Source organism: Oncorhynchus tshawytscha, unplaced genomic scaffold, assembly GCF_018296145.1.
Source record: "Oncorhynchus tshawytscha isolate Ot180627B unplaced genomic scaffold, Otsh_v2.0 Un_contig_1720_pilon_pilon, whole genome shotgun sequence".
NCBI lineage: Eukaryota > Metazoa > Chordata > Actinopteri > Salmoniformes > Salmonidae > Oncorhynchus > Oncorhynchus tshawytscha.
Genome location: NW_024608187.1, coordinates 28,827 through 52,562, shown reverse-complemented (window position 1 = coordinate 52,562; position 23,736 = coordinate 28,827). Strand labels below are relative to the sequence as shown.

At 41.3% G+C, this 23,736-nt stretch overlaps 1 long non-coding RNA gene and 1 pseudogene across 1 annotated transcript; both read left to right on the top strand.

The window, feature by feature from the left end:
- The first annotated feature begins 4,778 nt into the window (after positions 1-4,778).
- On the top strand, positions 4,779-6,286 carry LOC121843322. Its single transcript, XR_006081493.1, has 3 exons — positions 4,779-5,665; positions 5,768-5,905; positions 5,940-6,286. It is a non-coding gene; the product is annotated as an uncharacterized LOC121843322 (long non-coding RNA).
- Positions 6,287-9,365: 3,079 nt separating this feature from the next.
- The window catches only part of LOC121843321, a 28,110-nt pseudogene continuing 13,739 nt past the window's right edge, over positions 9,366-23,736 (top strand).

Genomic DNA, 23,736 nt, shown 5'->3' with positions numbered 1-23,736 from the left:
AGTTCATATGCTTTGCAACCATGATATATAAGCCTAAGGCCCAGACAATAAGAAGACACAGTGGCAGATTCAACCACACCTTTGTTTCATCACTAAATCAGAGAGTCTGTCCGGTGGAGTCCACAACACATGTTGCATTTAACAGACAGTTACAACTAAACGATACCAACAACTATTTAGTCTCATCAACGTAAGATACATATGTGGCAGTCCATGGTTCTGATTTATGTGTGTGTGTGTGTGTGTGTGTGTGTGTGTGTGTGTGTGTGTGTGTGTGTGTGTGTGTGTGTGTGTGTGTTCAGCAGATTTCTCTACTTGTTGTTGATGTTGAAATTCAACATACGGACACTCGAAGTCAAACTTAAATGAATCATTTAGTTAACTGGAGAGGTTTAAACCACCTCAATGCACCACAGAACACATGTCAGTCAGGTGCTCTGCTGGGACAATACCAGAGATGGTCCTATATACGACTCAACAAAAACCCACAGAACACATGTCAGTTAGGAGATCTGCTGGGACAATACCAGAGATGGTCCTATATACGGCTCAACAAAAACCCACAGAACACATGTCAGTTAGGTGCTCTGCTGGGACAATACCAGAGATGGTCCTATATACGACTCAACAAAAACCTAGAGAACACATGTCAGTTAGGAGCTCTGCTGGGACAATACCAGAGATGGTCCTATATTCGACTCAACAAAAACCTAGAGAACATGGATTTGTTGCTGCATGTGACTGGCTGTTATCCTGCAGGCTTCCTAAGAAACTGAGCAACGTCCCAACCTTAACTTCCAGAACATATTCTGGGATCTCTGGTCTAAAGTAGTGCACTATCTAGGGAATAGGGTGTTATAGAGCTCTGGTCAAAGTAGTGCACTATGTAGGGAATAGGGTGTTATAGAGCTCTGGTCTAAAGTAGTGCACTATGTAGGGAATAGGGTGTTATAGAGCTCTGGTCAAAGTAGTGTACTACAGTATGTAGGGAATAGGGTGTTATAGAGCGCTGGTCAAAGTAGTGTACTATGTAGGGAATAGGGTGTTATAGAGCTCTGGTCTAAAGTAGTGTACTACAGTATGTAGGGAATAGGGTGTTATAGAGCTCTGGTCAAAGTAGTGCACTATGTAGGGAATATGGTGTTATAGAGTTCTGGTCAAAGTAGTGCACTATGTAGGGAATAGGGTGTTATAGAGCTCTGGTCTAAAGTAGTGCACTTTGTAGGGAATAGGGTGTTAAAGAGCTCTGGTCTAAAGTAGTGCACTATGTAGGGAATAGGGTGTTATAGAGCTCTGGTCAAAGTGGTCAAAGAATAGGGTGTTATAGAGCTCTGGTCTAAAGTAGTGCACTATGGGGTAGGGTGCCATAGAGCTCTGGTCAAAGTAGTGCACTACAGTATGTAGGGAATAGGGTGTTATAGAGCTCTGGTCTAAAGTAGTGCACTATGTAGGGATTAGGGTGTTATAGAGCTCTGGTCTAAAGTAGTGCACTATGTAGGGAATAGGGTGTTATAGAGCTCTGGTCTAAAGTAGTGCACTATGTAGGGAATAGGGTGCCATAGAGCTCTGGTCAAAGTAGTGCACTACAGTATGTAGGGAATAGGGTGTTATAGAGCTCTGGTCTAAAGTAGTGTACCACAGTATGTAGGGAATAGGGTGTTATAGAGCTCTGGTCAGGGTAGTGTACTATGTAGGGAATAGGGTGTTATAGAGCTCTGGTCTAAAGTAGTGTACCACAGTATGTAGGCAATAGGGTGTTATAGAGCTCTGGACTAAAGTTGTGTACTACAGTATGTAGGGAATAGGGTGTTATAGAGCTCTGGTCAAAGTAGTGTACTACACTATGTAGGGAATAGGGTGTTATAGAGCTCTGGTCAAAGTAGTGCACTATGTAGGGAATAGGGTGTTATAGAGCTCTGGTCTAAAGTAGTGTACTATGTAGGGAATAGGGTGTTATAGAGCTCTGGTCAAAGTAGTGTACTCTATAGGGAATAGGGTGTTATAGAGCTCTGGTCAAAGTAGTGTACCACAGTATGTAGGCAATAGGGTGTTATAGAGCTCTGGACTAAAGTTGTGTACTACAGTATGTAGGGAAAAGGGTGTTATAGAGCTCTGGTCAAAGTAGTGTACTACACTATGTAGGGAATAGGGTGTTATAGAGCTCTGGTCAAAGTAGTGCACTATGTAGGGAATAGGGTGTTATAGAGCTCTGGTCTAAAGTAGTGTACTATGTAGGGAATAGGGTGTTATAGAGCTCTGGTCAAAGTAGTGTACTCTATAGGGAATAGGGTGTTATAGAGCTCTGGTCAAAGTAGTGTACTATGTAGGGAATAGGGTGTTATAGAGCTCTGGTCTAAAGTAGTGTACTACAGTATGTAGGGAATAGGGTGTTATAGAGCTCTGGTCTAAAGTAGTGCACTATGTAGGGAATAGGGTGTTATAGAGCTCTGGTCTAAAGTAGTGTACCACAGTATGTAGGGAATAGGGTGTTATAGAGCTCTGGTCAAAGTAGTGTACTATGTAGGGAATAGGGTGTTATAGAGCTCTGGTCAAAGTAGTGTACTATGTAGGGAATAGGGTGTTATAGAGCTCTGGTCTAAAGTAGTGTACTACAGTATGTAGGGAATAGGGTGTTATAGAGCTCTGGTCAAAGTAGTGTACTACACTATGTAGGGAATAGGGTGTTATAGAGCTCTGGTCTAAAGTAGTGTACCACAGTATGTAGGGAATAGGGTGTTATAGAGCTCTGGTCAAAGTAGTGTACTATGTAGGGAATAGGGTGTTATAGAGCTCTGGTCTAAAGTAGTGTACTACAGTATGTAGGGAATAGGGTGTTATAGAGCTCTGGTCTAAAGTAGTGCACTATGTAGGGAATAGGGTGTTATAGAGCTCTGGTCTAAAGTAGTGTACCACAGTATGTAGGGAATAGGGTGTTATAGAGCTCTCGTCAAAGTAGTGTACTATGTAGGGAATAGGGTGTTATAGAGCTCTGGTCAAAGTAGTGCACTATGTAGGGAATAGGGTGTTATAGAGCTCTGGTCTAAAGTAGTGTACTATGTAGGGAATAGGGTGTTATAGAGCTCTGTTCAAAAGTAGTGCACTACAGTATGTAGGGAATAGGGTGTTATAGAGCTCTGGTCAAAGTAGTGTACTATGTAGGGAATAGGGTGTTATAGAGCTCTGGTCAAAGTCGTGCACTATGTAAGGAATAGGGTGTTATAGAGCTCTGGTCAAAGTAGTGTACTATGTAGGGAATAGGGTGTTATAGAGCTCTGGTCAAAAGTAGTGCACTACAGTATGTAGGGAATAGGGTGTTATAGAGCTCTGGTCAAAAGTAGTGTACTATGTAGGAAATAGGGTGTTATAGAGCTCTGGTCAAAAGTAGTGCACTACAGTATGTAGGGAATAGGGTGTTATAGAGCTCTGGTCAAAGTAGTGTACTATGTAGGGAATAGGGTGTTATAGAGCTCTGGTCAAAGTAGTGTACTATGTAGGGAATAGGGTGTTATAGAGCTCTGATCTAAAGTAGTGTACTACAGTATGTAGGGAATAGGGTGTTATAGAGCTCTGGTCTAAAGTAGTGCACTATGTAGGGAATAGGGTGTTATAGAGCTCTGGTCAAAGTAGTGTACTATGTAGGGAATAGGGTGTTATAGAGCTCTGGTCAAAGTAGTGTACTATGTAGGGAATAGGGTGTTATAGAGCTCTGGTCAAAGTAGTGCACTATGTAGGGAATAGGGTGTTATAGAGCTCTGGTCTAAAGTAGTGTACTATGTAGGGAATAGGGTGTTATAGAGCTCTGTTCAAAAGTAGTGCACTACAGTATGTAGGGAATAGGGTGTTATAGAGCTCTGGTCAAAGTAGTGTACTATGTAGGGAATAGGGTGTTATAGAGCTCTGGTCAAAGTAGTGCACTATGTAGGGAATAGGGTGTTATAGAGCTCTGGTCAAAGTAGTGTACTATGTAGGGAATAGGGTGTTATAGAGCTCTGTTCAAAAGTAGTGCACTACAGTATGTAGGGAATAGGGTGTTATAGAGCTCTGGTCAAAGTAGTGCACTATGTATGGAATAGGGTGTTATAGAGCTCCGGTCAAAATTAGTACACTATGTAGGGAATAGGGTGTTATAGAGCTCTGGTCAAAGTAGTGTACTATGTAGGGAATAGGGTGTTATAGAGCTCTGGTCTAAAGTAGTGTACTACAGTATATAGGGAATAGGGTGTTATAGAGCTCTGGTCAAAGTAGTGTACTATATAGGGAATAGGGTGTTATAGTCTTGATTCACTGGTCCTGTAGACTGCTAGTAGGGTGTTATAGAGCTACAGTGTTGTAGGGAATTATAGAGCTCTGGTTAAAGTAGTGTGAAATGCAGTGGGTGAATAGAGCTCTGGTCAAAGTGTGTTATGTAGGGAATAGGGTGTTATAGAGCTCTGGTCAAAGTAGTTGTACTATGTAAATGGGTTATAGAGCTCTGGTCAAAGTCGTGCACTATGTAGGGAATAGGGTGTTATAGAGCTCTGGTCAAAGTGATTACTATGTAGGGAATAGGGTGTTATGAGCTCTGTTCAAAAGTAGTGCACTACAGTATGTAGGGAATAGGGTGTTATAGAGCTCTGGTCAAAGTAGTGCACTATGTATGGAATAGGGTGTTATAGAGCTCCGGTCAAAATTAGTACACTATGTAGGGAATAGGGTGTTATAGAGCTCTGGTCAAAGTAGTGTACTATGTAGGGAATAGGGTGTTATAGAGCTCTGGTCTAAAGTAGTGTACTACAGTATATAGGGAATAGGGTGTTATAGAGCTCTGGTCAAAGTAGTGTACTATATAGGGAATAGGGTGCCACGTTGGGACAGAAACTCAGTCTTGATTCACTGGTCCTGGAGACTGCTAGTTGTTCATACAGTGTTGTTATTGATGATTAACCTTGAAATGCAGTGGTCTGAATCAGGGTCACACAGTGTTGTTATTGATGATTAACCTTGAAATGCAGTGGTCTGAATCAGGGTCACACAGTGTTGTTATTAATGATTAACCTTGAAATGCAGTGGGCTGAATCAGGGTCACACAGTGTTGTTATTAATGATTAACCTTGAAATGCAGTGGTCTGAATCAGGGTCACACAGTGTTGTTATTAATGATTAACCTTGAAATGCAGTGGGCTGAATCAGGGTCACACAGTGTTGTTATTAATGATTAACCTTGAAATGCAGTGGGCTGAATCAGGGTCACACAGTGGTTGTTGGAAGTTTTAAACAAATCTACTCTGAAACAAAGGTATCACCACACACACATGGTTCTGGGCTTAAAGAAAGAAGACACCTGTACCATGTCAGATATGAGGTTGAAATGGATTAGATTTTGAGTTGCATCCAAATATTACACTTTATATACATCACAGATGACTGAAATATAGCAAAACCATTTGTCAGAGAAAAACCGGATTTTCGGCCTTAAAAAACAATTATTGTTTATTAATTATGAAATCATAAAAAAATATGAATAACATTCCATCTTCGAGGTCACTAGGTAATCTGACTGCAGGAAAGCAGTAGCTACACAGCGAGGTCACTAGGTAATCTGACTGCAGGAAAGCAGTAGCTACACAGCGAGGTCACTAGGTAATCTGACTGCAGGAAAGCAGTAGCTACACAGCGAGGTCACTAGGTAATCTGACTGCAGGAAAGCAGTAGCTACACAGCGAGGTCACTAGGTAATCTGACTGCAGGAAAGCAGTAGCTACACAGGTAATCTGACTGCAGTCACTAGGTAATCTGACTGCAGGAAAGCAGTAGCTACACAGCGAGGTCACTAGGTAATCTGACTGCAGGAAAGCAGTAGCTACACAGCGAGGTCACTAGGTAATCTGACTGCAGGAAAGCAGTAGCTACACAGCGAGGTCACTAGGTAATCTGACTGCAGGAAAGCAGTAGCTCACTAGGTAATCTGACTGCAGGAAAGCAGTAGCTACACAGCGAGGTCACTAGGTAATCTGACTGCAGGAAAGCAGTAGCTACACAGCGAGGTCACTAGGTAATCTGACTGCAGGAAAGCAGTAGCTACACAGCGAGGTCACTAGGTAATCTGACTGCAGGAAAGCAGTAGCTACACAGCGAGGTCACTAGGTAATCTGACTGCAGGAAAGCAGTAGCTACACAGCGAGGTCACTAGGTAATCTGACTGCAGGAAAGCAGTAGCTACACAGCGAGGTCACTAGGTAATCTGACTGCAGGAAAGCAGTAGCTACACAGCGAGGTCACTAGGTAATCTGACTGCAGGAAAGCAGTAGCTACACAGCGCAGGTCACTAGGTAATCTGACTGCAGGAAAGCAGTAGCTACACAGCGAGGTCACTAGGTAATCTGACTGCAGGAAAGCAGTAGCTACACAGCGAGGTCACTAGGTAATCTGACTGCAGGAAAGCAGTAGCTACACAGCGAGGTCACTAGGTAATCTGACTGCAGGAAAGCAGTAGCTACACAGCGAGGTCACTAGGTAATCTGACTGCAGGAAAGCAGTAGCTACACAGCGAGGTCACTAGGTAATCTGACTGCAGGAAAGCAGTAGCTACACAGCGCGGTCACTAGGTAATCTGACTGCAGGAAAGCAGTAGCTACACAGCGAGGTCACTAGGTAATCTGACTGCAGGAAAGCAGTAGCTACACAGCGCGGTCACTAGGTAATCTGACTGCAGGAAAGCAGTAGCTACACAGCGAGGTCACTAGGTAATCTGACTGCAGGAAAGCAGTAGCTACACAGCGATTGTGTAAACCCATGGCTTGAATACAAAGTTAATCAGTAACTAAATTGACACACAGGTTCTTGACATTGGGGAGGTGAATAAACTGTTCCCAAGGTTTCTTTCTCAGCACAACGGAAAATATCTCAATGACTTGACATGTTCTGGTTGTGAATTCAGGCTACAAGGTAAGAATCTTCCCAGTGATTATTTTAAAGTGTGTAAAGACATTAAATGTCTGGTGTTATTTTAGTGTAGTGAATGACAGTAAAACACTCAGATCTAACAGTCCATTTCACCTGGGACAGCTACGTGACAGTTCAATCATACAAAATGGCGCTAACTGGGTGTAGTCAAGTCACATTATAACATGTTGTTCATATAGCTAACTGGGTGTAGTCAAGTCACATTATAACATGTTGTTCATATAGCTAACTGGGTGTAGTCAAGTCACATTAAAACATGTTGTTCATATAGCTAACTGGGTGTAGTCAAGTCACATTATAACATGTTGTTCATATAGCTAACTGGGTGTAGTCAAGTCACATTCAATAACATGTTGTTCATATAGCTAACTGGGTGTAGTCAAGTCACATTCAATAACATGTTGTTCATATAGCTAACTGGGTGTAGTCAAGTCACATTCAATAACATGTTGTTCATATAGCTAACTGGGTGTAGTCAAGTCACATTAATAACATGTTGTTCATATAGCTAACTGGGTGTAGTCAAGTCACATTATAACATGTTGTTCATATAGCTAACTGGGTGTAGTCAAGTCACATTATAACATGTTGTTCATATAGCTAACTGGGTGTAGTCAAGTCACATTATAACATGTTGTTCATATAGTTGGGTGTAGTCAAGTCATTAAAACTGGGTGTTGTTCACTGGGTGTAGTCAAGTTCACAACTGGGTTGAAATTATAAACATGTTGTTCATATAGCTAACTGGGTGTAGTCAAGTCACATTATAACATGTTGTTCAAAGCTAACTGGGTGTAGTCAAGTCACATATAACATGTTGTTCATATAGCTAACTGGGTGTAGTCAAGTCACATTATAACATGTTGTTCATATAGCTAACTGGGTGTAGTCAAGTCACATTATAACATGTTGTTCATATAGCTAACTGGGTGTAGTCAAGTCACATTATAACATGTTGTTCATATAGCTAACTGGGTGTAGTCAAGTCACATTATAACATGTTGTTCATATAGCTAACTGGGTGTAGTCAAGTCACATTATAACATGTTGTTCATATAGCTAACTGGGTGGAGTCAAGTCACATTATAACATGTTGTTCATATAGCTAACTGGGTGTAGTCAAGTCACATTATAACATGTTGTTCATATAGCTAACTGGGTGTAGTCAAGTCACATTATAACATGTTGTTCATATAGCTAACTGGGTGTAGTCAAGTCACATTCAAAAACATGCTGTTTCTATATTCGTATATCGCGGTTATTTTACAATTTGTATATTTTTTATGTATAAATTGTAAGTCGTCTTTCAGAATATCAGAACATTTGTTGTTTTCTAAATTACAATGAGCTCCTGCTTCCTGTGTAATTTGGTATGAAACCACTGAACACACTTTTCTTAACATTAATATTATGAACTGAATTCAGTAACAGCATCATAATATCATACCTGTTGAACAAAGCAACACACTAGAATGAGAGAAATTATTAAAAGAGAAAGTAAGACATTATTATTCATATTATTATATATTATATTGTTATTATTATTATTATTATTATTATGGACAAAAGGTGATAAATATAAATCACGACTACATATTCATGTGATGCATTAAATCACCTGACTGTTTGGATGTGTCTGTTAGTAAATGTTTTATTTCTAAGAGATAATGAATAAAAGAGAACATATGACCTTCAAGAATTACTGTGTTAAACACAACCAACATGTTGGATCTCTGTTTAGTTGTCACTGTGTTAACCACAACCAACATGTTGGATCTCTGTTTAGTTGTCACTGTGTTAACCACAACCAACATGTTGGATCTCTGTTTAGTTGTCACTGTGTTAACCACAACCAACATGTTGGATCTCTGTTTAGTTGTCACTGTGTTAACCACAACCAACATGTTGGATCTCTGTTTAGTTGTCACTGTGTTAACCACAACCAACATGTTGGATCTCTGTTTAGTTGTCACTGTGTTAATAACCACAACCAACATGTTGGATCTCTGTTTAGTTGTCACTGTGTTAACCACAACCAACATGTTGGATCTCTGTTTAGTTGTCACTGTGTTAACCACAACCAACATGTTGGATCTCTGTTTAGTTGTCACTGTGTTAATAACCACAACCAACATGTTGGATCTCTGTTTAGTTGTTACTGTGTTAACCACAACCAACATGTTGGATCTCTGTTTAGTTGTCACTGTGTTAACCACAACCAACATGTTGGATCTCTGTTTAGTTGTCACTGTCTTAACCACAACCAACATGTTTTATCTCTGTTTAGTTGTCACTGTGTTAACCACAACCAACATGTTGGATCTCTGTTTAGTTGTCACTGTGTTAACCACAACCAACATGTTGGATCTCTGTTTAGTTGTCACTGTGTTAACCACAACCAACATGTTGGATCTCTGTTTAGCAGTCAGTGCTCTAAAATGAGTCTCTCTGGGGAGAGAGAGGAGGGGGACCCTGACCCTAAAATGAGTCTCTCTGGGGAACATGACACCAAAACTAAGAGGTGAGATGACAATATTGTTTAAGAATGTATATTCTAAAATGTTTTTAAATCAGAAAATATTGCTTATGTGTACATTTTATATACTGTAACTATGTACTATATACTACATTCTATATACTGTAACTATATACTATATACTACATTCTATATACTGTAACTGTTCTAGATTTAGTTTAGTTTTGTTTTGTTTTGTTGATCCATTTTTCATCAAATCAAGTCTGTCTTTTTTAAGTGAAATTTACCCACTTTAGAAGCCTTTATAAAGACTTGAAGTCATTTAATAATTTATATTATGGTCTATGGGTCATCCTATAGAGTTTAGAGAGGGAGACTTTTCTACTGAACAAAGGTAAGAAGAACTCATGGGTCCTGGTCAGTGAGTTAAACAACACTGTCTCTAGTCATTTCTCCTCCCATTTTCCCATTTATTGTTGTTGTTTTCATAATCCATAGGCTAATCATTTTGTCCATTTGCATAGTCCTAAAACAATATTAAACAAACACAACATTCCCTCCCTTTGTGTGTGTGTGTGTGTGTGTGTGTGTGTGTGTGTGTGTGTGTGTGTGTGTGTGTGTGTGTGCACTCCTGGATGAGGATAAGTAATCTCTATCCTGATTTTCTAGTCACTTTTACCTCTACCTACATATAGTACATATTATCTCAACTATAGCCTCATTATTACCTCAACTACCTGGTACCTTGCACATTGACTCAGTACTGGTACTCCTTATAGTCTCATTATTACCTCAACTACCTGGTACCCTGCACATTGACTCAGTACTGGTTCTCCTTATAGTCTCATTATTACCTCAACTACCTGGTACCCCTGCACATTGACTCAGTACTGGTACTCCTTATAGCCTCATTATTACCTCAACAACCTGGTACCCTGCACATTGACTCAGTACTGGTACTCCTTATAGTCTCATTATTACCTCAACTACCTGGTACCCTGCACATTGACTCAGTACTGGTACTCCTTATAGTCTCATTATTACCTCAACTACCTGGCACCCTGCACATTGACTCAGTACTGGTTCTCCTTATAGTCTCATTATTACCTCAACTACCTGGTACCCCTGCACATTGATTCAGTACTGGTACTCCTTATAGTCTCATTATTACCTCAACTACCTGGTACCCCTGCACATTGACTCAGTACTGGTACTCCTTATAGTCTCATTATTACCTCAACTACCTGGTACCCTGCACATTGACTCAGTACTGGTACTCCTTATAGTCTCATTATTACCTCAACTACCTGGTACCCTGCACATTGACTCAGTACTGGTTCTCCTTATAGTCTCATTATTACCTCAACTACCTGGTACCCTGCACATTGATTCAGTACTGGTACTCCTTATAGTCTCATTATTACCTCAACTACCTGGTACCCCTGCACATTGACTCAGTACTGGTACTCCTTATAGTCTCATTATTACCTCAACTACCTGGTACCCTGCACATTGACTCAGTACTGGTACTCCTTATAGTCTCATTATTACCTCAACTACCTGGTACCCTGCAAATTGACTCAGTACTGGTACTCCTTATAGTCTCATTATTACCTCAACTACCTGGTACCCTGCACATTGACTCAGTACTGGTACTCCTTATAGTCTCATTATTACCTCAACTACCTGGTACCCTGCACATTGACTCAGTACTGGTACTCCTTATAGTCTCATTATTACCTCAACTACCTGGTACCCTGCACATTGATTCAGTACTGGTACTCCTTATAGTCTCATTATTACCTCAACTACCTGGTACCCTGCACATTGATTCAGTACTGGTACTCCTTATAGTCTCATTATTACCTCAACTACCTGGTACCCTGCACATTGATTCAGTACTGGTACTCCTTATAGTCTCATTATTACCTCAACTACCTGGTACCCCTGCACATTGACTCAGTACTGGTACTCCTTATAGTCTCATTATTACCTCAACTACCTGGTACCCTGCACATTGACTCAGTACTGTACTCCTTATAGTCTCATTATTACCTCAACTACCTGGTACCCTGCAAATTGACTCAGTACTGGTACTCCTTATAGTCTCATTATTACCTCAACTACCTGGTACCCTGCACATTGACTCAGTACTGGTACTCCTTATAGTCTCATTATTACCTCAACTACCTGGTACCCTGCACATTGACTCAGTACTGGTACTCCTTATAGTCTCATTATTACCTCAACTACCTGGTACCCTGCACATTGATTCAGTACTGGTACTCCTTATAGTCTCATTATTACCTCAACTACCTGGTACCCCTGCACATTGACTCAGTACTGGTACTCCTTATAGTCTCATTATTACCTCAACTACCTGGTACCCTGCACATTGACTCAGTACTGGTACTCCTTATAGTCTCATTATTACCTCAACTACCTGGTACCCTGCAAATTGACTCAGTACTGGTACTCCTTATAGTCTCATTATTACCTCAACTACCTGGTACCCTGCACATTGACTCAGTACTGGTACTCCTTATCCATTAAGTTCAAATCATTCGACAAGATGTTCAAATGTTCATACATGACAAACAATAATCACAGTGGTTATAGAGGGTGCAATTGGTCAGTACCTCAGGAGTAAATGTCAGTTGGCTTTTCATAGCCGAGCATTCAGAGGTGTTGTCACGACTTCCGCCAAAGTCGGTCCCTCTCCTTGTTCGGGCAGCGGTCGACGTCACCAGTCTTCTAGCCATCGCCGATCCACTTTTCATTTTCCATTTGTTTTGTCTTGTCTTCCATCACACCTGGTTTCAATACCATCTTTACATGTTGTGTATTTAACCCTCTGTTCCCCCCCATGTCCTTGTCCGGAATTGTTTATTGTAGTGCTTGTGCACATGATGATGCTGGTGTGTAACGGGTTTTGTTTACCCATTCATTTATTGTTCTGTTTACGGTGGTTTTATGTATTGATCTGCGCCGTTGTAAATCAGTTTTTGCCGCCAGTACACACCTGCCTCAGACCACTAGAACAGCTGAGTAATCTAACACCTGCCTCAGACCACTAGAACAGCTGAGTAATCTAACACCACTCGTAGAACAGCTGATTGTGTTGTTAAATGTTTTTTTGCCCTTCCACGTGACTTTATACACAGAAGATCTCTGCTAAACATAGAATCACATGGTTTATCAGTCTCTCTGTGACCTCCGACAAATTCAGAAAGTTGACTACAAATACAAAGTTGACAATTGATTCAAACAACACATTTTCTTCATATGAAAACCAAGATGAGCATTAAAATATAAACATTAGGCTTTAGGCCTATTTCAATCATATTGAAATATATTCCATGTTCAATATATTGAGTTCTATTTTGCTACTTGTAGGCTACTGTCTGTAATTTGTCTCAACATATTTTATAACATTTATAACCACCCTAGCCTGGGGTTGACCAATCAGAAGTCCTTGCAGGACAACTTGGCCAATGGCCGTTTAGAATGTATCCTGCTCTCGACTAGTTAACTATATATGTTGTCTCTGACCTGGTATCAGTGACATGACATCATCATCTTTAGTCTACATTAGACTAGAGACTGAAGGTCTGTTTCTGTTGTGTTGAAGCCCAATCCATCAGGAGAGACCAGACTCACCCAGCTGTCTGTCCATGAAGAGTGACGGGTCTATGGACCATTTCTATGATTGTGAAGATGGAGACTTTTCTGCATTTACAGGGTAAGTAGTACTCATGGTACATACCAGGTATCTATAGTATATACCAGGTATGTATTCACAGAGAGACAGCAGTCTGTCCATGAAGACTCCACTCTATGATACTGCCAACATCACAGAGTAAATACTCCTGGTATATACCAGGTATCTAAACACAGAGTAAATACTCCTGGTATATACCAGGTATCTAATTACAGAGTAAATACTCCTTGCATATACCAGGTATCTAATCACAGAGTAAATACTCCTGGTATATACCAGGTATCTGACTACAGAGTAAATACTCCTGGTATATACCAGGTATCTAAACACAGAGTAAATACTCCTGGCATATACCAGGTATCTAATCACAGAGTAAATATTCCTGGTATATACCAGGTATCTAACTACAGAGTAAATACTCCTGGTATATACCAGGTATCTAAACACAGAGTAAATACTCCTGGCATATACCAGGTATCTAGCACAGAGTAAATACTCCTGGTATTGATAGCGTGTTTGTGTTCAAAATGTTAAACACAGGTTCTACAAATCCCATAACAAAACAGACAAGGTTTTACAAATCTAACTTTTAAAAGGTTGTATTCTGTTAACTCATACCCAAGTAAAACTGAATGCATGCTCTTCAACTGATCGCTTCCTGCACCCGCCCACCCGACTAGCATCACTACTCTGGATGGTTCTGACTTAGAATACGTGGACAACTACAAATACCTTAGACTGTAAACTCTCCTTCCAGACTCACATTAAGCATCTCCAATCCAAAATTAAATCTAGAATCGGCTTCCTATTTCGCAACAAAGCCTCCTTCACTCATGCTGCCAAACATACCCTCGTAAATCTGACTAGCCTACTGATCCTCGACTTCAGCGATGTCAATTACAAAATAGCCTCCAACACTCTACTCAGCAAACTGGGTGCAGTCTATCACAGTGCCATCCGTTTTGTCACCAAAGCCCCATATACCACCACCACTGCGACCTGTATGCTGTTGTTGGCTGGCCCTCACTACATATTCGCCGCCAAACCCACTGGCTCCAGGTCATCTGTAAGTCTATGCTAGGTAAAGCCACGCCTTATCTTAGCTCACTGGTCACAAACACAGAACATAAAGCCAACACATAAACAAACTTAGTCCCAGATATAAATCAAATTGATCACATACACATGGTTAGCAGATGTTATTGGTCACATACACATGGTTAGCAGATGTTATTGGTTACATACACAGGGTTAGCAGATGTTATTGGTCACATACACATGGTTAGCAGATGTTATTGGTCACATACACAGGGTTAGCAGATGTTATTGGTCACATACACATGGTTAGCAGATGTTATTGGTCACATACACATGGTTAGCAGATGTTATTGGTCACATACACATGGTTAGCTGATGTTATTGGTCAGATACACATGGTTAGCAGATGTTATTGGTCACATACACATGGTTAGCTGATGTTATTGGTCAGATACACATGGTTAGCTGATGTTATTGGTCACATACACAGGGTTAGCAGATGTTATTGGTTACACACACAGGGTTAGCAGATGTTATTGGTCACATTCACAGGGTTAGCAGATGTTATTGATCACATACACATGATTAGCAGATGTCATTGGTTACATACACATGGTTAGCAGATGTTATTGGTTACATACACATGGTTAGCAGATGTTATTGGACACATACACATGGTTAGCAGATGTTATTGGTTACATACACATGGTTAGCAGATGTTATTGGTTACATACACAGGGTTAGCAGATGTTATTGGTTACATACACAGGGTTAGCAGATGTTATTGGTTACATACACAGGGTTAGCAGATGTTATTGGTTACATACACATGGTTAGCAGATGTTATTTACAATGGCTGCCTAGGAACAGTGGTTAACTGCCTTGTTCAGGGGCAGATTTTTACCTTGTCAGCTCAGGGATTTGATCTAGCAAACTTTCGGTTACTGGCCCAACACTCTAACCACGAGGCTACCTGCCGCCACAGACATACATGGTATCACTTGTTATACATAATTATTATACATAAATCATTGCCAAAAGCACAAGACATACTGTTGTATGTAGGTCTACATTATTTATCGATTGATCATACAGAAATGTAAAACATTATTTTTAACTACTACAAAGCAATTACATGTGGCGCAGGAACCACTGACTCACTGCATTATTCTATAGTATTATCAAGACACCTGCTGTTAACTCTTAACTACTTAGGACAGCCAGGTGTCCTAAATATCTGCCGACTAGGTGGGACTAGAGACTTCATGCATAGCTTTAATTTATACCCATAAGTGTAAAATGTGTTTATTCTCAGCACTTATACGACCAATTTTCTACTCTGAGACACTGTGTGAACATGGTCCCAGATCTCAACATATTGTTATAAAAAAACATAGAATGTTTGTTTTACATAATAATAAAAAATGAATATTACTAATGTAACCCACTGTAAAGACTGGGTTTAGTTGATTGTGTTGCACTGCTCATGTCCGCGTTCTGGAACTGTTCGCGTCCCCGTACAGAACTGTCCGCGTCCCCGTACAGAACTGTCCGCGTCCCCGTTCGGTGTGGCGCCAAGCATATTGTCCGGTTACGCGCAGAGTGGACTGAGGTGATCTTGGGGAATAACGACGGAGTTTGTTACAGTGTTGAGACACCGAAGTTTATTGTTCAATTTGCTTTTTTCTTTACGGTCAGGGACAGTATGAGTGTAGCCAAATCCTTTTCACTCTCTATCCTTGTTTCATTTTGTGGTTCACCGGATTCGTCATCATCATCGAGATGAGGGACTGACGAACGACCTGCTAACTAACCAAGCTATTCGGTACAGCTCGGTAAGCTAGCTAGCTACTCTACCAGCAGCATCCTAGTTATCCTAGCTAGTCGGTACAGCTCGGTAAGCTAGCTAGCTACTCTACCAGCAGCATCCTAGTTATCCTAGTGTTGATGTTCAAATACTGGAGTGTCGAGACCAAATCACGGACGCTGGACAGAGTGGATTTCAGTTGTAGCAAAAGGCAGTTTTAATGAGTCAAAATATATCTTGTCCTGCAGTTTTACGTGCACGGACCTAGTTCATATAACTCATTAAGTGAGTCAGGTGAAAAAGGGACCTAGACATTGGTCACAGCAGATTTTATACATGGAATATGTAGGTGGAGTCTTGTCGTGTTGGTCATCTGACTGGTCCCGAAGGGTTGGAGGCGGACCTGCTCTAGCCAGAGCAGGAGCCCCATTGGTGCACAGCAGAGTCTTGTTCTGAGCACCTGACCAGTAGAGGGGGGTGGGATGTGTGTTTATACAAGGAGATATTTGTGTGTCAGGAAATCTGATACAGGAGAGCAGAGGGGGTCGTGAAAGAAGAGAACAGAGGGGGTCAGTTTTATGGCTGGGTGTATGTGTTCTTGCGACGGAATGTCTTTGTTTCCTGGGGTGGTAAGACAACAGAGCTGAGGGGGGGTAGTTTTAGGGGGGTAGTTTTATTGCTGAGTGAGTGAGCTGGTTCCTGTTTTAGCAGGGGTAAGTAAGATGACTTGAGTCAGGCGGTTTGGCTTGGCGCTGTATAATATATGAGCTATGTGTATGAATGTTTACATATATATATATATGACACTAGCTAGTCGGTACAGCTCGGTAAGCTAGCTAGCTACTCTACCAGCAGCATCCTAGTTATCCTAGCTAGTCGGTACAGCTCGGTAATCTAGCTAGCTACTCTACCAGCAGCATCCTAGTTATCCTAGCTAGTCGGTACAGCTCGGTAACTAGCTAGCTACTCTACCAGCAGCATCCTAGTTACCATAGCTACCACTACATCATCACCGGCTCTCTGCATTTCTTGTGGACCGATGGAGCTCCCCGGTTGTTTCTTCCACCTGTTAAATACCGGTGAGGCTTCTCCCTCTCTCGTTGACGGATGCTGGCTACCTCTGTCCGGTTCTCCTCTCTTCACCAGATGGACGGTAACTTTAAAGTTGAACCCCTCTGTGTCCAAGGACCAAACTTTTGAATATTATTCTCAGGGCTCCTCAATAGCAGGTATTGAACCCCGGGTAAATAACCACTAGTCAGAACCTCAACCTCAGTTTACATTCATTATAAAAATCATGTTAATATCTGATATTGTGAGTAAACAACCTCGAGAGTGCGTCTTCCAGCCCTCTAATAAATGACATAGTTCAACCCTCCCTGTTAGTAAATTTACCTCAACATCCCCCCGGAGAAGGCAGAGTAACGAAACCAGCCTTTTAGCGGGGCTGACAGACGCTCGCGTCGCCAAATGAATTTCGTTATTAAAAATGACACACTGCTCTCGCGCGCCAACGAGCGTCTTGAAGTCAGTTCTATTTGTGACGCAGTTCGCGCTGCATCTCCTCATTGGTTTATAGAAGCAGGTACCCATGTGCCATCTCCTCATTGGTTTATAGAAGCAGGTACCCACGTGCCATCTCCTCATTGGTTTATAGAAGCAGGTACCCACGTGCCATCTCCTCATTTAGCAAAAAAACATAACTTAACATAAACTTAACTTCTTTAAACAATAAAAGCTCATTTACAAACATTTCTAAAAATGGATATATAGCTTTTTTTTCTTTTCTTATGTTTCCCCATCTGAGCTCAGAGTAGAGAGATGTAATGTTTGTCTCTGTTGTGTTGAAGACCAATCAAGCAGGAGAGACCAGCCTCCCCTGTTCCCAGCTGTGTTTCCATGAAGAGTGACTGGTCTATGGTTCAACCTATAGTGTTTAGAGAGGGAGACCTTTCTACTGAACAAAGGTAAGAAGAACTCATGGGTCATGGTCAGTGAGTTAAACAACACTGTCTCTAGTCATTTCTCCTCTCACATTTTCCCATTTATCGTTGTTGTTTTCATAATCCATAGGTTAATCATTTTGTCCATTTGCATAGTCCTAAAACAATATTAAACAAACACAACATTCCCTCCCTGTGTGTGTGTGCATCTGCATGTGTGTGTGTGTGTGTGTGTGTGTGTGTGTGTGTGTGTGTGTGTGTGTGTGTGTGTGTGTGTGTGTGTGTGTACTCCTGGGAGGAGATGTAATCTCATGTTTTGTCCACAGAAACCAACAGGAGAGATCAGAGTCAGAGATTCTCAGTGGTCAGTCTTCCCAGAGTCATCAAACAGACCTGGCCTCCATATTCAGTGTATGTGGTCCTGATATTCAGTGTACATTTGTTTTTGTTTACCTCAAGTAAAGTTGATCTGTCAATCATTCATTACTGTGTTAATGAGAAAGCATTTATTCTCTTGCTTAACTTATTTACATTATTTATTTCAGATGCTTGAAGAGAAAATTATGACATTTGTGAAGAACGAGCTGAAGATGTTCAAGAGGATTCTTAGTCCAGAACTCCCAGAAGGCTTTGAGAGTCAGAAGCAGGATAAGGAAGTGGTGGACCCTGAAGATGAGCAGCAGGAGAGCAGTGCCAGAGAGGGGGCTCTGAAGATCACACTGCACATCCTGAGGAAAATGAACCAGAAGGAGCTTGCTGACACACTGGAGAAATGTAAGATCTGTCTGCCTATTGATGAATGCTGTTTTATAATATTTAAAAGCTGTAGCTAAAGTACAGCTAAAGTAGCTGTGTAACTCAATGATATTGTAGCAGCCTTAACACAACACCTAGTGACCTCATCAAGTAGCAGCATGGATGTGTTGTGGTGATTAATTTAGAGAGAGAGAGAGAACATTAATAATACCATCAATAATACCAATAATAATATAATCAGTCACACCAGTCTGTAATGCATTATGAAAACATTTACACATTTATACAGTCAGTTAAGAGAATAAATTATTATAATGTAAAACTTTATAACAGTCCTACAATACTGTAGGCATTAAAACAGACGTAATATTAATATCCTCTGTGTTATTTCTTCATTCAGATGAGCTTGCTGTGATTTGCCAACGTGAACTCAAATCTAATCTAAAGAAGAAGTTTCAATGTGTATTTGAGGGGATCGCTAAACAAGGAAACCCAACACTTCTCAATAAGATCTACACAGAGCTCTACATCACAGAGGGTGGAACAGGAGAGGTCAATAATGAACATGAGCTGAGACAGATTGAGACAACAACCAGGAAACAAGCAAGACCAGAGACTGCAATCAAATGTAACGACATCTTCAAACCCTTAACTGGACAAGACAAACCTATCAGAACTGTGCTGACAAAGGGAGTCGCTGGCATTGGAAAAACAGTCTCTGTGCAGAAGTTCATTCTGGACTGGGCTGAAGGAAAAGCAAATCAGGATGTCCAATTTGTATTTTCATTCCCTTTTCGGGAGCTGAATTTGATGAAAGGGGACAAACACACTTTCATTGAACTTCTTAATCACTTCTCAATGGAAACCAAACAATCAGGAATCTCCATCTACAACAAGTACAAAGTTCTGTTCATCTTTGATGGTCTGGATGAGTGCCGACTGCCCCTAGACTTCCAGAAGAACAAGATCTGTTGGGACGTCACAGAGTCAACCTCAGTGGATGTTCTGCTGACAAATCTCATCAAGGGAAATCTGCTTCCCTCTGCTCTCCTCTGGATAACTACCCGACCTGCAGCAGCCAATAAGATCCCTTCAGGGTGTGTTGACCAGGTGACAGAGGTACGAGGGTTCAATGACCCACAGAAGGAGGAGTACTTCAGGAAGAGATTCAGTGATGAGGACCTGGCCAGCAGAATCATCTCACACATAAAGACATCAAGGAGCCTCCACATCATGTGCCACATTCCAGTCTTCTGTTGGATTTCTGCAACAGTCCTTGAACACATGCTGAAACATAAGAGAGAAGAGATGCCCAAGACTCTGACTGAGATGTACACACACCTTGTGGTGTTTCATACCAAACAGAAGAATGAAAAGTATCTTGGGAAAGAAGAGACAGGTCCACACTGGAATAAAGAGAGCATTCTGTCACTGGGAAAACTGGCTTTTCAACAGCTTGTGAATGGCAATCTGATTTTCTATGAAGAAGACCTGAAAGAGGCTGGCATTGATGTCAATGAAGCCTCAGTGTACTCAGGATTGTGCACACAGCTCTTTAAAGAGGAATGTGGGCTGTACCAGGACAAGGTGTACTGCTTTGTTCATCTGAGCATTCAGGAGTTTCTGGCTGCTGTATATGTGTTCCTCTCATACATCAACAACAATCAGAATCTAATGGACGAACCTCAATCAATGTTCAGATACTTTTCATCGCTCTTCAGAGAGAAGCCTAAAGTTACTGAAGTTACTTTCTACAAGAGTGCTGTGGATAAAGCCTTACAAAGTGAGACGGGAAACCTGGACCTTTTCCTCCGCTTCCTTCTGGGCCTCTCACTGGAGTCCAATCAGAAGCACTTACGAGGTCTACTGACAAAGACAAGAAGCAGCTCACAGAGCCATGAAGAAACAGTCAAGTACATCAAGGAGAAGATCGGGGAGGATCTCTCTCCAGAGAAGAGCATCAATCTGTTCCACTGTCTGAATGAACTGAATGACCATTCTCTAGTGGAGGAGATCCAAAGATACCTGAGATCAGGAAGTCTCTCAAAACCCAACCTGTCACCTGCACAGTGGTCAGCTCTGGTCTTTGTGTTGCTGACTTCAGAAAAGGAGCTGGATGTGTTTGACCTGAAGAAATACTCCAGATCAGAGGAAGGTCTTCTGAGGCTGCTGCCAGTGGTCAAAGCCTCCAGAGCTGTTCTGTGAGTAAATAAAATGACATTTAAGAACGAATCATCAGGAAGCATTATTCAGTTTAGAGAAAATGATGTATGTATTCTAACATGTATGTATAATATTTATTCAGAATAACATATTGAATAAATGCATTGATTTTCACATTAGTATACCAATATGACCATACAATTCTAGGAGATGGAAAATGAATCTATATGTTGTTTGACAGAGGTCATAAACCAAATGCATCTGCCATTGTCCTTCTACACTACTGGTGTTAAATTAACAGTGTGTTTGTGAAGTCATGATGATCTCTTTGTCAGGCTGTCAGGCTGTGGAGTCACAGAGGAAGGCTGTGCTTCTCTGGTCTCAGCTCTGAGGTCAAACCCCTCACACCTGAGAGAGCTGGATCTGAGTAACAATGACCTGAAGGATTCAGGAGTGGAGCTGCTCTCTGCTGGACTGGGGAATCCCCACTGTAAACTGGAGACTCTGAGGTCAGTATTCCTGTAGTTGGTCAACAAGTGATAACTGTTCACCAGATCCACATGTGTTTACCAGACACACATAGTCCACACCACATGTGTTTGGACAGTGAAGCTTACAGTTTTACACTTGGTTGTGTTTTAGATGTTTTCCTAATAGAAACTGGATGGTGAATAATGTCCTGTCATTTTGGAGTCACTTCACTTGTATTGTCAGTAAGAATAGAAGATGTTTCTGGACACTTCTACATTCATGTGGATGCTACCATGATTATGACTAATCATGAATTAATTTGAAGTCTCTGTGTTTGGTAATGGTGAGAGGTTAGTATGTTTTGTTGTAGTCTGTTATTGGTAATGGTGAGAGGTTAGCATGTTTTGTTGTAGTCTCTGTTATTGGTAATGGTGAGGCCTTAGCTCATGTTTTGTTAGTAGCATGTTGGTTCCAGAGGTTATTTTTGTTGTAGTCCTCTGTTATTGGTAATGGTGAGAGGTTAGTTAGCATGTTTTGTTGTAGCCTCTGTTATTGGTAATGGTGAGAGGTTAGCATGTTTTGTTGTAGTCTCTGTTATTGGTAATGGTGAGAGCATGTTTTGTTGTATGTTATTGGTAATGGTGAGAGGTTAGCATGTTTGTTGTAGCCTCTGTTATTGGTAATGGTGAGAGGTTAGTTTTTGTTGTAGAGGTTCTGTTATTGGTAATGGTGAGAGGTTAGTATGTTTTGTTGTAGGTGAGAGGTCTGTTATTGGTAATGGTGAGAGGTTAGTATGTTTTGTTGTAGCCTCTGTTATTGGTAATGGTGAGAGGTTAGCATGTTTTGTTGTAGAGGTCTGTTATTGGTAATGGTGAGAGGTTAGCATGTTTTGTTGTAGCCTCTGTTATTGTGAGAGGTTAGCATGTTTTGTTGAGATTGGTTAGAGGTTAGCATGTTTTGTTGTAGCCTCTGTTATTGGTAATGGTGAGAGGTTAGCATGTTTTGTTGTAGCCTCTGTTATTGGTAATGGTGAGAGGTTAGCATGTTTTGTTGTAGCCTCTGTTATTGGTAATGGTGAGAGGTTAGCATGTTTTGTTGTAGCCTCTGTAACTTTCTCACTCATTATTATTCATGATTCAGTCATGATTTTTCTTAATCAAGGCATCATCAGGATTAATTTATTATTGTTTAGAAACATGTTATCTACTCTGTTAGACAGAAAAGTACTCCACTCATCATCCACCATTTTATTATTGGGCAAAACACAACCAAAACACAACCAAAACAAACTGCAAATGCAACCAACGAGTTTACGACCAAATACTAAACTTTTGACTACTTTAATACACTATAAGTAAATTGGTCAGATTACTTATGTCTTCTTCTAATGGGGGACTAGATACATAAAGTGCTTTATTTTTAATAGTGAAACAGAAATGTATTAAAATATCCTCAAATTAAAGGTGACATTATAAACTGTCACCTCATATGAAACATTTGATCTCAAATCCAAAATGTTGGAGTATAGAGCCACATTTAAAATGTTAGCTTCACTGTCTAAATAGATATGGTGTGGACTGTATACTCAATACAATCTAAATCTGATACCTCAGTGCTGTATAGAAACCCAGCCTAAAACCCCAAACAGCAAACAATGCAGGTGTAGAGGCACGGTGGCTAGGAAAAACTCCCTAGAAAGGCCAGAACCTAGGAAGAAATCTAGAGAGGAACCAGGCTATGTGGGGTGGCCAGTCCTCTTCTGGCTGTGCCGGGTGGAGATTATAACAGAACATGGCCAAGATGTTCAAATGTTCATAAATGACCAGCATGGTCCAATAATAATAAGGCAGAACAGTTGAAACTGGAGCAGCAGCACGGCCAGGTGGACTGGGGACAGCAAGGAGTCATCATGTCAGGTAGTCCTGAGGCATGGTCGTAGGGCTCAGGTCCTCCGGGAGAGAGAAAGAAAGAGAGAAAGAGAGAATTAGAGAGAGCACACTTAAATTCACACAGGACACGGAATAGGACAGGAGAGGTACTCCAGATATAACAAACTGACCCTAGCCCCCGACACATAAACTACTGCAGCATAAATACTGGAGGCTGAGACAGGAGGGGTCAGGAGACACTGTGGCCCCGTCCGAGGACACCCCCGACAGGGCCAAACAGGAAGGATATAACCCCACCCACTTTGCCAAAGCACAGCCCCCACACCACTAGAGGGATATCTTCAACCACCAAATTACCACCCTGAGACAAGGCCGAGTATAGCCCACAAAGATCTCCGCCATGGCACAACCCAAGGGGGGCGCCAACCCAGAGAGGAAGATCACATCAGTGACTCAACCCACTCAGGTGACGCACCCCTCCCAGGGACGGTATGAAAGAGCCCCAGTAAGCCAGGGACTCAGCCCCTGTA